At 31.2% G+C, this 16,942-nt stretch overlaps 2 pseudogenes; both read left to right on the top strand.

Moving 5' to 3' along the window:
• Positions 1 to 974: 974 nt before the first annotated feature.
• Positions 975 to 3,082, top strand: LOC145948354 (uncharacterized; annotated as a pseudogene).
• On the top strand, positions 3,017 to 5,232 carry LOC145948355 (uncharacterized; annotated as a pseudogene).
• The last annotated feature ends 11,710 nt before the right edge of the window (positions 5,233 to 16,942 follow it).

Here is a 16,942-nt window from a genome sequence, read left to right as displayed (position 1 = left end):
ATACTATTTATTATTTTATTTGTATTATGTATGTGTATTTATATTTAAGTATAAAATATATTTATATAAGTATATAAATATATACATATATAAATATATATATATGTATATATATATATTCTTGCAGCTTATCTCGAAAGTTTCCCAAAACACTTTTATTGAGTTATTTTTCATTAAGTATTTTTGTTAAAGTTTACAATATTTTGACAAAATATAAAATATCTTGGAAAACATTCAGTTTTCGGTAGTCTTATCTTAAAACTTTCATACACAGAATAATGAGATCAATACATTCGTGTAAAAAAAACACAGTTGCTTTTTAAACAAGTAATTTGCAACATGCAGCTGCGTACTTTTTCTGAAAAGCAACTATGTGTTTTCTTTACACCAATTGATAGGTCTCTCATTATTCCATGTATAAAAGTATTAAGATTAGATTATTAAAAACAGAATATTTTACAAAATATTTTAAATTTCATGTCAAAAATTGTAGACTTCAAGCTTTATAACTCAAAAAATACTTTAGTGTTTTGGAAAGTTCTTAAGATAAGCTACAAAAATATTCAATAAAAATAGTAAGTCCCATTTAAGAAATTGAAGGTGACCTTTATGTGACCTTTAAACAATTATCCAAAGAATCAAATCTTTGTCACTATCTTATATCCCTCTTGAAGCCATACAACTTTTTGGTTTGAAATATTTTTCTCTAAAATACTTTCCCTTCAGATATTCCAATGTATTCTTTTAAATGGGACACCCTGTATAATTACAATTTTACCATACAATTTTACCAATATTATATTTTAACAATTTTAACAGCAATATTTTATTTTATAACATCAATTTTATTAACATATATATGTATATATATATATATATATTATAATATCGACATAATAATTAAATATTAAATTATATATTTAATAGTTAATATATTTATCAGTTTCACAATATGTTAACAGAAAAGAAAAAAAATGGATAAAAAGTGCTCAAAAAAAGACGCTGCATGTGTATCAAAACGACATTTAAAAAGATTAGCTGTACAAGAATCCGAAATTGTTTGCGATGCTTTATTAAGTACGACTACAGCGTCATATAGTAACATTACTTATAAATGCACAGAACACTTGGAAAATGTTTCTATAGTAAATTCAGAAGTAAAAAACATTCAAGCTGCTGAGAATGCTGTAATCGAAAATTATAATGTTCACGAGTGGAACGAAAGTAGTAACAATATATCAAACATGCAACAGTCTTCCGTTAGCGATTCTTATGAATCACAAACTGATTTAGCATCTGAAGATGCAAATGTAACAGATGACAATTTGAAAAATGATCTTGCTATCTGGGCTGTGCAACACCAAATTTCACATACGGCTCTAAAAGCATTACTTCAAAGATTAAAAAAACATTCATGTTTTTCATCATTATCTGTAGATGCACGTTCACTTTTAAAAACTCCGAGAAAACAAGATATACGTCTAGTAGAGCCAGGAATTTACTATCATTTTGGATTGCAAAAGTCTATGTTGAATATATTAACCTCCATGAAGAACAATATTGATAGTATAAAAATTGCTATTAATGTCGATGGATTACCACTCTCAAAATCATCGCAACAACAATTTTGGCCCATACTTGGTTCAATTTTTCCATATAATAATGTATTTACAATAGGAATTTATCATGGAACTGAAAAACCTGCAAATGTTAATGATTTTTTAAAAGATTTTGTGAACGAGGCTGCAGAAATGTGTGAAAATGGAATATATGTCAATAGTAATATACAATGCAGAATAGAAGCATTAATATGTGATACACCGGCAAAAGCATTTGTGCTATGTGTAAAAGGGCATTCCGGATATTCAAGTTGCACTAAATGCACAACAGAAGGAGAATATGTCGGAAATCGTATATGCTTCCCACAAATTGATGCAATTAGATCAGATAATGATTTTATTCAAAAAATTGATGACAGTTATCATAAGCCAGATATAACATGCAGTCTACTCAAAATACCTCATTTCAAAGCAGTTACAAATGTTCCCATGGATTATATGCACCTAGTGTGTTTGGGAATTATGCGGAAATTAATGTATTTATGGTTGAATGGAGAATTCTATTATCGGCTACAACATAGAGCCATTGAAGAAATATCAATACGTCTAACAACTCAATTAAAGCCATCGATACCTGTAGAATTCGCAAGAAAGCCACGCAAAATAGATTACATTAAATTATGGAAAGCTACGGAATATAGACAAATATTGTTGTATACAGGTCCATTGGCTTTCAACTCAATATTGAAAAAAAGTGTGTACACCCATTTTATGACACTGCATGTTATTATTAGAATCTTGTGTTCAAAAATTTTGTATGATGAACATTTATCTTATGCACAAGATTTGATTCTTTTTTTTATCAAAACATTTATCAAGATTTATGGAGTGCAAAACGTGTCGCATAATATTCATAGTCTCGTACATCTTGTTGACGATGTAAAAAAATTTGGACTACTCGACAATTTTAATGCGTTCAGGTTTGAGAACCACATGCAAGTGTTTAAAAAATATCTCAAAAAAGCAGAAAAACCTTTGGAACAAGTAGTACGAAGATGTATTGAAAAAGAAAATTTAAGTACATCAAGTAGATTAAGTACATTGACTAATTTGTCAGATTCTATCCTGATACATCCCACTTTAATTACATTACATGACGATGGTCCACTTTTACTCGACTGCAATAATCCACAATATAAAATTATCAAATATGTCAACGGAATAACATTTAAAACTGGCTCACATGCAGATAATTGTTGTGGTTTAAATTGCGGTGCTATAGTATTGAAAACGTGGCACACTGCAAAAAACGAAATATTCCAGTTATTATTGGATATGAATTTTTGGAAAAGGAAGATTTATTTAATATACTTTGCTCATCATCGTTGCTTGGGATTTATTCCGTAAAATCATTATCAGATTTGAAATCATGGCCATTGAAAAATGTGATAAAAAAATATGTCAAATTGCCACACGAAAATGTTAAATACGCAGTTTTCCCATTAATACACAATGAAATATAAGTAATTAATATTCATTGACACAGAATGACTGATAAATTTTATGCAATCGTGGAATTCGAAGATGGACTGCAAGTTACACCAAATAATTGGTTAAGTGGAGACTTAAAAAAAGCTTTTTGGCCAAATTTTACGAACAACAAGCGGTATGATAAAGCAGTTAAATTGAGGGAGGAGCCAGAATGTACTTGGTTGGAGCATCCTATTCGAAAAATATATGGAACATTTCGTAATATAGTAAGTAATATAGTTATATTTTTTGTATATATTATTCTGAACTATTCTTTTACAATAAATAATAAATATACAGTGGCGGCCAACTTTTTAAGATCCCTTGTTTAAAAAATAAATGTCTCACATTTCATAAATTTCAATCTTTTTATGTTAAAATCGTAATTAAGATACATTAAATAGCTTTAGGCCGCCACTATATATATGTTGCTATTTTGTAATAATATAAAAAAATATGATTTTATAAAATTAAATTTGTATTAAATTATTTACTGTTTTATTTAAAAAAAACTTTTTCAGAAAACTATGGAGTGGCAAGGAAAAAGCTAAAAGATGCCGAAGAATTATCCGACATTAACTCTGGCGCTGATATAGAAGAAAATTTAAAAAAGTCGAGAAAAATTAGAGCTGCTAAAATTGTTGACGAAACAAGTAACGATGCTGATGAATCATCAGACGAAATGATACTAGTCTCAGAAATTCCAAAGTTTCCAAACAAGCATTCCATGACTGCAGTAAAACATCGAAAATTACAAAAAATGCACCAAAAGGTAAGTACGATCTAATAATAATATAAAAGTAACAATAATAGATTTAAGTAGGGAAAATATTTTAATAATAGAACACTGTTTATGAATTACAGATGTTAATAATTTGGAAAGAAAATGTACAGCAACACAAATAAAGAAGTTTGCAAACATAAACACAAATATAGAAAAAAGAACAGATGATTCATGTATGATTTTAACTTATTCATTATAATTATTAAAATATTATATAAACATTTATAATATAATAAAAACATTTTATTATTTTCAGCTCTAAATTGCAATAAAAATTTGATTGATGCACCCGCAGAACAATCATCGTTTGATGAAACCGATGATGAAGTTAATGTACAATTGCCAATTCAACTAGGAAATAAAACATCGTCAAATTTATTTTATAAGCAAGGTACAATGCACAATTTTATTTATTTAGTTACGATTATTTTTTATATATTATAAAAATATAACATTTACTGTTTTACTAATTTTTCCTAGTATTTTTAAATTTTAAAAATTATGTTGGAATAATATGATAACATAAACATTTTATTTTTAGCTCTGCATTGTAATAAAAATGTGCTTGATGCATCCGCAGAACAATTGTTTGATGAAGTCGATGAAGTTAATGCAAACATGCCAATTCAATTGAAAAACAAGGCATCATCAAATTCATTGATTAATAAGCAAGGTATAATGCACATAATTTCATTTATTTTAGTTACGACTTTTTATATATATATATATATATTATATTGTATATTTTAGTGTATATGTATAATTCTTTATTTCAATTTCAATTACTTGATTATTTATAATGTAGTTCAGAATTATATAGTATACACACACATTTATTCTTAAACTATTTTTCCTAACATTTTTCTAACACTATTTTTGAATTTTTTAAATATATATAGATTTTATATTTTATTTTTATACATCTTACATCACACATATGTATCTTACATTTTTTATATTTAATATTTTATCTGTACATATATCTTTAATTTAAAGTACATATATTCAAAAGATGTTTAGAGAACGTCTTGTCCTCTATTCTATACATTTTTTGAAAATACGTGGTGTTTGGGATATAATTATAAATATAACCAACATGTGTTTTGAATATTTTTTATAGAATCTGACCCGTACGAACGATTTGTCATTAATAAATTTATAAGTTTAGAATTAAAACTAAACTCTATAGAAAGATGTCAAAAACTTATTCTAAAGAAAATTTCAATCACATTTGAGGCCAAAGAAAAAGAAACAATAGATATCTATCAAGATCTACCGTTAAAAACTGAAACTGATTTACAATCAATGGAAAACAAATTAAATAATGATTCATTATATCGAAATGAAATGGTAAGTTGAATGTCTTGTGTATTTCGACGTTACAAAATGAAATCATATACATTTTTCTAACACTATTTTTGAATTTTTTAAATATATATAGATTTTATTTAATCATATTATTATGAAAAAAATATAATATATCACATATAAGTAGTATTGCATATTACATGTATGTAGTATATTGCATATCACATGTATCGTTACCATTTTATTTTACTATTTCTTTCATAATAATAACTACTTTCATGCTACGCTACCATCCTACTATTTCTTTTATAAGTACATAATTATTGATGTAAAATAAGGAAGCTATAATAAAGAATTTATATACATTTTTATAGTACATAGCATTCATAACATTATTATTTTTACATTATTTATTATTATTAGCTTTTATTTGCTTCCTTATTTTACATCAATAATTATATACTTATAAAAGAAATAATAAGATGGTAGCATGAAAGTAGTTATTATTATGAAAGAAAAAGACCTGGCGAGACCGGCATTTCTCACTGATTTCAGCGCCATATCGTAGTAGTGGCCAATGCAGTAACTATTAACTACATTCCCAAGAAATAAGTCATTTTCGAAGTCAAAAGTCGCGTCGTTAATACGACGGTAATAGTAGTAATTGTGGGATCCCAGGTTCAAAACTTGGGATGGCATAATTTTTTTTTGTTTTTTATTATTTTATATGTATATGTTATATGTATTATTTATTACGTAGCATAAATATTCGGCATATATTTATTGTTTTTTAGATACGCATATATCTTCTTATATATTTAAAATGTATAAAATAATCATAATATAAATAAAATATTTTTACAGAGAAATATTTTTAGAAATATTTTTACTTTTTAAAAATTTATACATTTTTTAAATTTTCTTAAATAATCTAATAATGTTAGAATATACATTTTTCATAACTTACGGAAAACATTTGGATTAAAAATTGATACTGACTATGATTCTGTCAATTTTAACTCACATTTTAACATAACATCATGTGCGTATAGGGTTTACCACGTTACATTAAAGAATAGGTATTACTAATTACAATATTATTACTATAAATCAAAAGTGTTATCTAAATGTATTAACGACTCTGTATTGTGATCAATTTTTGTAGCCTGAAGAGGACCCAATTTAGGGTCGAAACGTCGTAATAAAAGAATTATTGCTTTAGCCAGTGTTGGTCAATAAAATACTCTTAACCTTGTTTTTAAAATTCGACTGGCAATCACATCTTACATTTTGTTATTTACACACCTGGACCTAATAATGGTGTTGATTGAAATAAGAAGTTTTTTCGATGAAATCTCGAGAAAATATGGAAAGGAACATATTATCTGTTTAAAAAATTGGATGAACAGGAAGATCATGGAATCAGAACAACAACTTAAATTCCTACTAAAATGTCGCAGTTATGATGTTCTTCCGGCGCATATCAGCAATTTACGGTTTAATCTCACGTTTCATAGTAACTGGGTCTCTAGATTAAATTATAATCTGATGGAAAAGAACAAGAAAACTTTATTAAATTTTGAAATAAAAGATCTACATCTTAACATTAGATTTTTAAAAAATAAACGATATAATATCGAATGTGAATTGTCATCCTTGTTATCTGATTCTTTTCTTGATGAATTTTACTCTTATAACTATGAAGGTTTATCTCAGCTAATGAATACTCAGAAAAACAGACTTGTCGATAAATTCAATAATATTTTAGACAAACATATAGTTAAGGATAATTTTCTGGAAAACATTGACAAATCTAAATGGCTTATAAATCTGAGCGATAAAACTCTTCCCAATTCTGTTCAAAATATACTGTGCTTGGGTGAAAAATTTAGTCTTAATCTTAATTGTCAGAATCCTAAAGATCGTGCCTTCGTAGCTATAGAACATATAAAAAATTTTGAAACGAATAATAACAAGATATCTGATGAATCTAAGGAAACTATAAAAAATGGATTTGTAAACTCTATTAAAAAATTTTTGCATAGCAAAAAACATCCAAAATATATTGATAACGTAATTCGCTTTCAATACCAACAATGTGATAGATTCCTTAAAAATAACAAAGACTTATTTGTCACAAAGGCCGACAAGGGTCAGATCACGGTCGTTTTGAACAGAATTGATTATATAAACAATATGACATCTTTACTTGCGGACACTAGTACTTATAAGAAGCTTGATAAAGATCCTTTAAAAAAATTGACTAATAACTTAAACTCTTTAATGCGATCATGGCGACAAAACGATATAATTGATGAAATGACTTTCAAGCGTTTGGCTTGCAGTAATGGGAATCTTCCTAGAATATATGGCCTACCAAAGGTGCATAAAAAAGACTTTCCATTGCGACTTATTGTATCCTCTATTGGCAGTCCTACGTACAATCTAGCGGTATACTTGAGGGACATTATATCTCGGTCTGTTAAGAGGCCTGTTTCACATGTAAGGGATAGCTGGTCGTTTGGAAGAGGCATTAAGAGCGCTAATATTAAAGATAATGAATGCATGATCCTTGGATGTTAAGTCTTTATACACAAATGTTCCTAAATCCTTGGTTGTTTCGGCAATCAAAGATAGATGGAAAGATATCTCTCAAAATACGATCATTAACCTGAATCAATTATTTTTATGATATTAAAAATAATAAAGTTAGATTTTTTTTCTATATAAATATTAGACATTAAAATAAGATAAAAAGATTTTTTCAATCCAAGTCATTGAAATAATTTGTGGTTGATTATATACTTTGTTAACTCAATATATATAACTTTCAAATTTCATTTAAATCTTTTACATTACCCGTTCCAATAAATCTTTCTCTGAAATTTCGACAGTCGTGATACGTCCGCCATGCAAAACGCCAAAGTGAAACGCCTTTTGAAACGCCAAAGTATCTAGAGTGATTTGTCATAGTATGTAATATAAGAGTTCACTATGGTCTTTCTTATATGATAGATATTTCTGGAACGTCTGTAATGAAATTTACATGTGTATTGAAAAAAATTTAGATTAAATGCCTTTTCGGATTAAATGCAGATTGAAACTACATATGAAAAAAATAGATATTCTAAAAAGAGATACCTGGCGCATAGATTTCATAACGGAATATTTTTGCGTATCCACAAAACTATCGAGAATTATTCTGATGGCAAGATTCATATCGTTTTCTTGAACGTGATCTCTCAAATGCATTTTAGCACTAGCTTCTGCCATACGAATAATACTTTCTATATGACGTACGGTAATAGGCAAACTTCCAGTCGCCTTTAATAACGCAATATGTATCCTGCAAGCATACAGCCAGTAGCGATTACTGCAACGCCTCCCAAGCTAGCAGCCAATAGACCATGTATTAAAATAGGATAAAAATATCGTTTCTGATCGACAAAATATTCAACTGAATATGCGAAACTATGTTCTCGAGATTCGTTAAGCGGTATAATGACATCGAGAAAATTTGGCAAAAATTGAAACATAATGAAGAACATCAGACAAAGACTTGTAATCGCTATAAAACATAAAAAGGAATATGATATAAAATTTACTGTGTCTCCATATTTCCTGGTTTGTTATATTTAAAAAATTTAGTTTTTGTTAAATTTTTTATTACATAAAACAATATCATAATCGCATATATTTAATGAATGAGAGATATAATAGATGCTAAATTAAAAAAAAAAAGAATTTTGTTTTTATGTTATTAGAATATTACAAAACACGAAATTCTACTTGTTATTATTTTTAAAAATATATTATTTAATCAAATATATATTATTATTAAATATATTATTTAATAAACTCCAAATTGGAAAAAGAAACGTCTATTGATACATAAAAGTACCTATATATCGATGCATATATATAAAAACCTTTAATTTATAGAAGTCATTTAATTTATAGAATTAATAATTTATAAAGTATAAATATATTACTATTTTTTATTTTAAAAATAACCTAAATATAAAAGAAAAATCAACAGATTCGTCAAAATAGTCATAGTCTATAGAAAATTTTGTACAATTACTACTAAACATAAAGTTATATTTTTCATTATTATTATAAACCATCCATTATAATAAATATTTTTTAAATCTTTACACACTTTTCCTAACTATTTATACCATAATTTGATCCATATATGTATATTTAGTGTTATTTATTATTAAATACCAAAAAAATATTTTTTTTTTCTATAATATCTATAAATATATATATACACATATAAGTATATATATTTATACATATATTTATATATTTACGTTTATTTCAATTGTATAACTAAAATAATATTATATACAAATATTATTTTATTTATACATAAATATTTTATTATTTATATAGATTTTATTTATAAATATTATTCGATAATTATAATTTTAGATGCATATAATGTGAGATACTGCGCGTGCATGAAACGATTATTGGAAGATAATTTATATTAGGCAAGAACTGTCGCTATTCTTGTTCTTTTACATATACATATACAATACAAAGATACAAAGATAATATGAATATAGCCAATTCTTGCTAAAATCGCATACATGTCCTCAACATATTAGTATTTGTGCCTACATGGACGCTACTACATACGCGATGCAAGAGAGACAAAAACAGAACGATTATCTCTCTCCTTGTCAAGCTGTCAGTATGTTACCACGAAAATTTCCCCAGTTCCTTAGATCTAGTGAGAATCGTATCGTCCAGATTTCTCATCAAATAAGTGACATAGCTTCGTGATTTTTTTTAAATATATTCTTTATATAATAATGCAATCAGCTAAAGAGCCCGATTTTGCATTTTTGCTCTTAAAAATTTATAATAAATTAAATACGGACTCGCGGCTAACCCAACCTTACCCGTTGCTAACTGCACATTTCCCCAAGTTTATTAAAAAATTTTATTTTCACCTTTTTTAATAAAATAGCTCTTTAGCTGATTACAGTCGAGCTTACTGATTAAGAATATCGTAAATTTAATGAGATTTATTCAGTATTTTGGCTAAAATCTGGATTATACGAATCCGTAATTCCCGGCCGGCCGACAGGCGTCTCCACCGTGTCGCTTGCCGACCCTTAAAGCCTGAGTGAGAAAATACTGTTGGATCAACAACATCGATGCGGTTAAATTTTATTTTATTAATTCAATGATATTATTAATCAAAGCAATACGTCATTTTTTTGTTTTACAAATTGAAATCTTTTCTTCAAGAGTACGATACTTTTGAAAAATTTTATTATATCAATTATATATCTACTCCCCTCTAACAAATATGAATTCATTTTGATTAATAAATTAAATATGAAGTTAATAATTTGTAATTGAATAAGTGTAGTCTATTAAATTAAATTTTCTGTCAGTTAAACCGCATAAAGTAATTAATATAACTCAACAACATAATCGATTTGAAGAAAGAATCAAGAACTGAAGGAATGCCAAAATTTAAAGCCTACAACGATAAATGGATAATTATAGTTGCCATTGATAATGTTAGACTTGCAGGGAAAGTAGACACCGGGGCGGACATCACTTGTATTTCCAAGGATATATTGCAACGAACTTTTCTTCCTAGTGCCGCGCAACTTCGTCACTTTTCTCGGTATCTCTAAACACAAAATCCGACAGATTTCTTGGACGCCAGGTACGGTCAGGCCGCACCACTCAAAATAACACGATAATTAGTTCTACAATAGTGACGGCTTAAGCTCGGTAACTCAGTTACTAATTGGCAGAGGGGCGGGGTTCTTAATGCGGGAAATCGTGCTTCGGAGAGAAGGAGAGTCATTAAACCAGCAAATCGAAATCCTTAAAATTTTTGATAAATATATTTCATATCAGAAAGTGAATTGAGGTTTCCTATTACTAATTTTACAGCCTCGTAACTCGGTAGATCCTCAACAATCGAGGTATCACCAGAACAGTCGTGATTCGATATCTATCGCTACCGAGGGGAACATCCCGTATCACATTTCAATTGAAGAGGCGAGGGGAGAAAGACATCTCCACATTACAATACTTAAAGACTTGACACGAGACAATCAGAAGGACAAAACTCGAGACTTAATTAGACTAACATTTATATACAAAATTCTGCACTCGGTACGGCTCTCCACGGAGAGAGAGAGGCTGCGCAGTTCTTACATTAATGGCGAATCTCGGTACGGGCCTCGCGTTTCGGACACTGCCGAGTGCTCGGTAACGAAAATAATAAACAGTAACCTCGATAATAATCTTATTTGTTTTATGAAAACGCGAGTCCCCGCCGAGTTCGCTCTTACCGAGATTTCGAAGTGATGGTCTTACAATTTACTGCGGTCCGTCGGTGTCTCACGTGGTTCGCACGCCGCCGTCTCGTCGAACAGTGTCCCGACTCTGGGCTCGCGGTACGCCGGTAGCCGGTAGCCTGTGGCGCTGCGCGCGCCGCCGATAATCGATCCTTGATCCTATTTCGACACTAGTCGATCCTTGCGGGCCTCGTTGCCCCGGTAATTTCGAAACCGCTCTCGGTACGTTTCGGAATGTTGGCGCGGATAATATGGCTGCTCCCGAACAACTGCTTTTCCTTCTCAGATGTTTGTCGACTTGCTGAGGGACCCGCCGAGAGGTGATCAGTCTCCGATTTCTTCGGGACGATGCCGGCGGCCCCATTGGAGTAGCCATCCCTGTCTCGAGATATCGGAACCCTTTTATGTGCTCATCCGCTTAGTTCCTTCCGCTATCCGAGGCTGCAAAACGTATTCGACAGTAACGGGCCCTTGCTTATTTATTTCATTTATCTTACAATAAAGACCTTACGTGACCGTGCGTTATCCGGCGTCCCCGAACGCACCGCTTCCACCCAGGTCGTCCACTTTCGCTGCAAATCCGCCATCCCACGATGATTGCTCCCTTCGGTACATTTGGGTCATCTCCGACCACTCACTTCAACTCGGTATTACACGAAAAGGAATCGAACGTACCTAAATAAAACTAAAGGCGAGTCGACGAAAAGTATTCGTCGCTCTCTCTCGACCCTTCCTCGGCCGGGCCGTGCCGGCCCTGTGACGGGCGTAAAAACGTCACGTCACAATATATATAAAATATTTATCCGAGATTTGTTCACGATCTACAGAACGTCATATGTTCGGCGCTGATTGACAGGTCATGAAGTGTTTAGGATCGTTTAAAAAAAAATCTTATAAATATAAGACAATAATGACAGATATCTACGTAATACATAGAATGATTAGACAGGATGTTACTAGATGGATCAACGTGCGAAAAATTTACTACTTATATTGAGAACCTCAACCAACCAGTCCCTTTTATTTTTCTTTCTTTCAAAATATATTAATTATCAATTTTGATCAAGATACGACACACGACTTCTTAAAAAATGGATTAAATATAGAAAGGCACTACTGAAAGATGAGATCTTAATATAAGAATTTCAATTTTATTTTCAATAAAATATATATAGAATTTTTGCAATATCTTTCATAAATAGTTTTCACATTTTGTGATTGACAAAACATGGTTTACATTTTCTAAAGCTGCATCATAGGCTTTTGTTTTTAATCTATGCAGCTGCCAAATTATCATGAACTTTTATATGCAATTTTCGAATAAAATCTGTAATTCACTAACCGACTGTTCCTCATTTAGACTCTTTGAACTACTTTTTGTCGATAACAGATATTCTAATGCTCTCTGATAACATTATATTGCAAAAGGCAGCACATCCGAATAAACCGTCAATTTTCACGTTTACATTTCTCATTGCTTTAAAAAAATTAATTCAACTATTGTGTTAAAAGTCACATAGACTAAAGGCAACCACAAGCTTTTTCATAATACGTTACGTTACATTAAGTACTAACCGTAAACTTAAATTCGTGATCTTAAATTTCAGTTAATACAGAAAGAAAATCATAACATAGTAATACTTTTGCTACATATGAGTATCTAAATTTATGATCAATGTTAACGTAATTGAGCGTACCTATTTAAGATCTAAACAAAATGAGAGTTTGAGAGAGTTTTATTTTCTTTTGAATGCTTTTAGTCGGACTAATGTACAAAGAACAATAAGATTGAATGAGTGTGCTTACTTGCACTTGCGCAATCTATAGAATCTATTTGGAAGGACTGTCGGAGAAAACTTAAAATTCATAATTCCCGCCGAATACGTAGATGTCTTAACTAAGCTTAAACTATTGCATAGAAAATTAAATTGATTCTTTGGTAGAGCTTTGATAAAAATATCCGCTCGCTGCATATTCGTCAACACATATTGCACATCTATTTCATCGTTTTTGCCAGTTTCTCTTATGAAATGATACTTTATGTCTACATATATGTTTGATGCGTTTATGAACTATTCGAACTGCGCTCTTATTATCGACAAATAGAATCGTCGCACCCTTGAGTACGCAGCTAAGATCTTTTAATAGTTTCCGCAGTCGTTCCGTATCGCCATAGTATAAATATACACAGTAGCGTCGCTTCTTTATTCTATGTGAGATCAAATTTCCAGTACGCATGCGTCGGTTATACATTTGAAGATATAGCTGCGCCCATATATACGATATTATAACCTGTAAGGCCGGGTCTACATTGGTCGTAGAATTGTAGATCGTAAGAAATTTGACCAACCACAGTCGATTATTTCAAAAATAATCAACTGTGGTTGGTCAATTTTTTTACGATCTACGATTCTACGATGAATGTAGACCCGGCTAAGTACCTGTATTAACCTGTGTATGTAACCTGTTTTTTATAATTCGAAAAGGTGTATGATATTAAAAATAGTTATTTCTAATATAAAAATTAACATTCTATTTATTTATTTATATATAAACTAACATTACATTTTACTCTGAGCATTCAAATTTAAGCGATGTACAATTTTCAATGTGGCAATGGGTCATATGACTTAGGACAACTACATCAAAGATGCCGACTACTCGCTCAATGTCGCTATTGTGTGTACTTATACTGTGATATCGCTTCTTTCGCAATCGTTACTACCTACTACGTATTCGGCTTCCGTTGTGCTCAACCATAGACATATAAGATAGACCCAACATGCATATCTTTGGCAGAACAAAGAGGTAAAACATAGGAGAATTTTTTCTTTTCATCACGATACTTTATACTTTCAGGTGAAGTTAGATTGCCGATCATTGCTGTCACCAATACGTGTACAAGAAAAGGACACAGATTCACCGATGTTTTGCCTCTCTCTCCGTTCTGCCAAACCTAACCTAACTTGTATTCTAAGGAAATATATAGCATGTTGGGATTATCTCATATGTCTACGTGCTCAATGTCACAAGTTTTCTGTCATTGAGACGACCAAGATACAAGATTATTAATTGCACATAACACGTAACCCAATAATTGACCTTCGAGTCTCCACATCGCTTGTGAAATTGAAGCTCGTGCAGTTCTGAAAACTCGATAGATTTGAAAATGTTTCCGTCGTTTTTGTACTTTATTTGGACACACATTGACCATTCAATTAGATATTTAAAGATCCTTTTTACGGTTTTCCAGTGGTCGTAATTATTTAAATATCTACTTACAGAATACGCAATATCTGATCGTGATACAACGAGAAACATTAGTGACTCGACCGTGATATATATACTTTTACCTAACTCTCTTCATCAGAATCGTTTGAAATTAATAATACAGATTGGCAAGCAACTTATAGCTTTTGTCCTACTCATTTGAAATTGATCAATTATTCGCTTCGTATGTGCTGCTTGATGACAGAAAAATATTTTATTTTCGCGATTTCTTTCTATTTTCTCTGACAAATATGTGCCTGTCACCGAGAACATATAATTTCGACACATAATTTTGCATTTCGCAGAGATTTGACAATTAAATCGACGTAATTTGGCTGCGATTAGCCTGTCATCCACGACTAATATACATTGATTCCGTCAACATAATCATAACCACAAAATAAGTACTTATCGGCCTAAGTTTCTCGAAAATTACTGTTTTTAAGAACCGCGAAACTTCTCGTTCCAGCACCGAAGTATTTATTTTAAACCATACAACGATTTATTTAATTTGTATACGATGTCTTGTTTTCTGCTTCCTTGATGTTGAAATCCTGAGAGATTTCCATGTAAATTTCTTCTCACAGCTCTCGAACTGCACGAGCTTCAAATCTTTTTCAACTACCAAGATAAATAGAACTCGCAGAAAATCGAATCTCATGACTGGAGAAAAGGTTTCTGTATAATCAAAACACTGTTCCTGCAAGAATTCTCGAACGCAGAGTTGTGCTTTATAGCGATATGTTTTGTCGCGATGTATCTCGCAACATTTTGAACACGGGTACTTTGTATCGATGGGCTTCCGATTATGTTTTTTCGGTCGTCTAAGTTGCGTTTGATCATTTTGTTGCTCTTATAAGCGTTGAACTCGTTCCTCATAGCCTCGATCCATTTCTCAGTCTCCAAGCTGTTTATTGCTTCCTAGAACGAAGAAGTTGTATTATACTCGGCTATCTAGACCTCATACCTAGAAGGCCTCCAAATCGAAGACTGATCTAAAGTTGTCAATTTTAAATAGGCTCTTCTTGTTCGATTCTGTCCTCGATTAGTTTTGCATGCTCTTGTCCTCATTGTTCTTCTTGAGATACCAGCTCGATGTCTTCTGCTTGCTCGAGAGTATTATGTTTGTCTTTTTCGTAATTAGAGAACGTGTACTCGTTGCAAGTCTCTTCGTTCTTCACCGTTAACTCTCCAAGCGATTCCTCCTTGAAAACAATATCTCGTGATACGATTTGTTCAGTGCTCGTATTGTGTAGACAGTAGTTTGTAGAATCGTCCTGATATCCTATTAGGATTATAGGCGCAGGCGGGAAGAAGAGAGAAGGGAAGAGAGAAGAGGACGAGGATGAAGGAGGAGAGAGGACATCGTGGGAGGGTGAGAGTGGGGCGATGAGAGGGAGGAAGGTGAAAGGGGAAGGGAAAACGGAGAAAGAGGCAGTGATGCAAGATTTCACGCGCGACAGCCACTTCGCGACAGCCATCTTGCAGTGGAGGGGATAGGTCGGCAGCGCAGAGCGCACCGAAAAGATGAGAACCCTTGTCCTTCGAACATATAGAAGAGGACAGGTATATATCTTTTGTCCTTTATTTTCTTTTGATAGAATAGAGCTACGAATTTCGAGCGAATCCGGAATACTGGCGATAGCGAGTAGGCGATGCGACCCAATATGCAAAAAGAAAATATAAAATATAAAAAATATATTTAATATTATAAAATAATATTAATAAAATTATTATATTTTAAACATAAATTAAGTAACTTATATTTAAAACTTTAATTAAAAATAATTATTAATTAATAATAATTATAATTAATAATTATTAATTAATAATTATTAATTAATAATAATTATAATTAATAATTATTAATTAATAATTATTAATTAATAATAATTATAATTAATAATTATAAGTATATTTTATATATAAAAATCCACTCTTGGCCAATATATACGCCAGTAGTGATATAAGGAGAGTTCTAACCCAATGGGGCAATGAGGGGGGGGTGAGGGGCGAGGGGAACCCAGGGCGCGGGGGATGACGTCACGCGGGGAGGGGAAATGACGTCACGCGGGGAGGGGGCATGACGTCACGCGGGGAGGGGGGATGACGTCACGCGGGGAAGGGGAGGCGTCCGCGGGGAGGGGGAA

Source organism: Prenolepis imparis, unplaced genomic scaffold, assembly GCF_030444845.1.
Source record: "Prenolepis imparis isolate NDT839.2.m4 unplaced genomic scaffold, iyPreImpa1.0 SCAF_346, whole genome shotgun sequence".
In the NCBI taxonomy this organism is placed as follows: domain Eukaryota; kingdom Metazoa; phylum Arthropoda; class Insecta; order Hymenoptera; family Formicidae; genus Prenolepis; species Prenolepis imparis.
The sequence above is the reverse complement of the archived record's forward strand: the minus strand, read 5'-3'. Positions and strand labels throughout refer to the sequence as shown.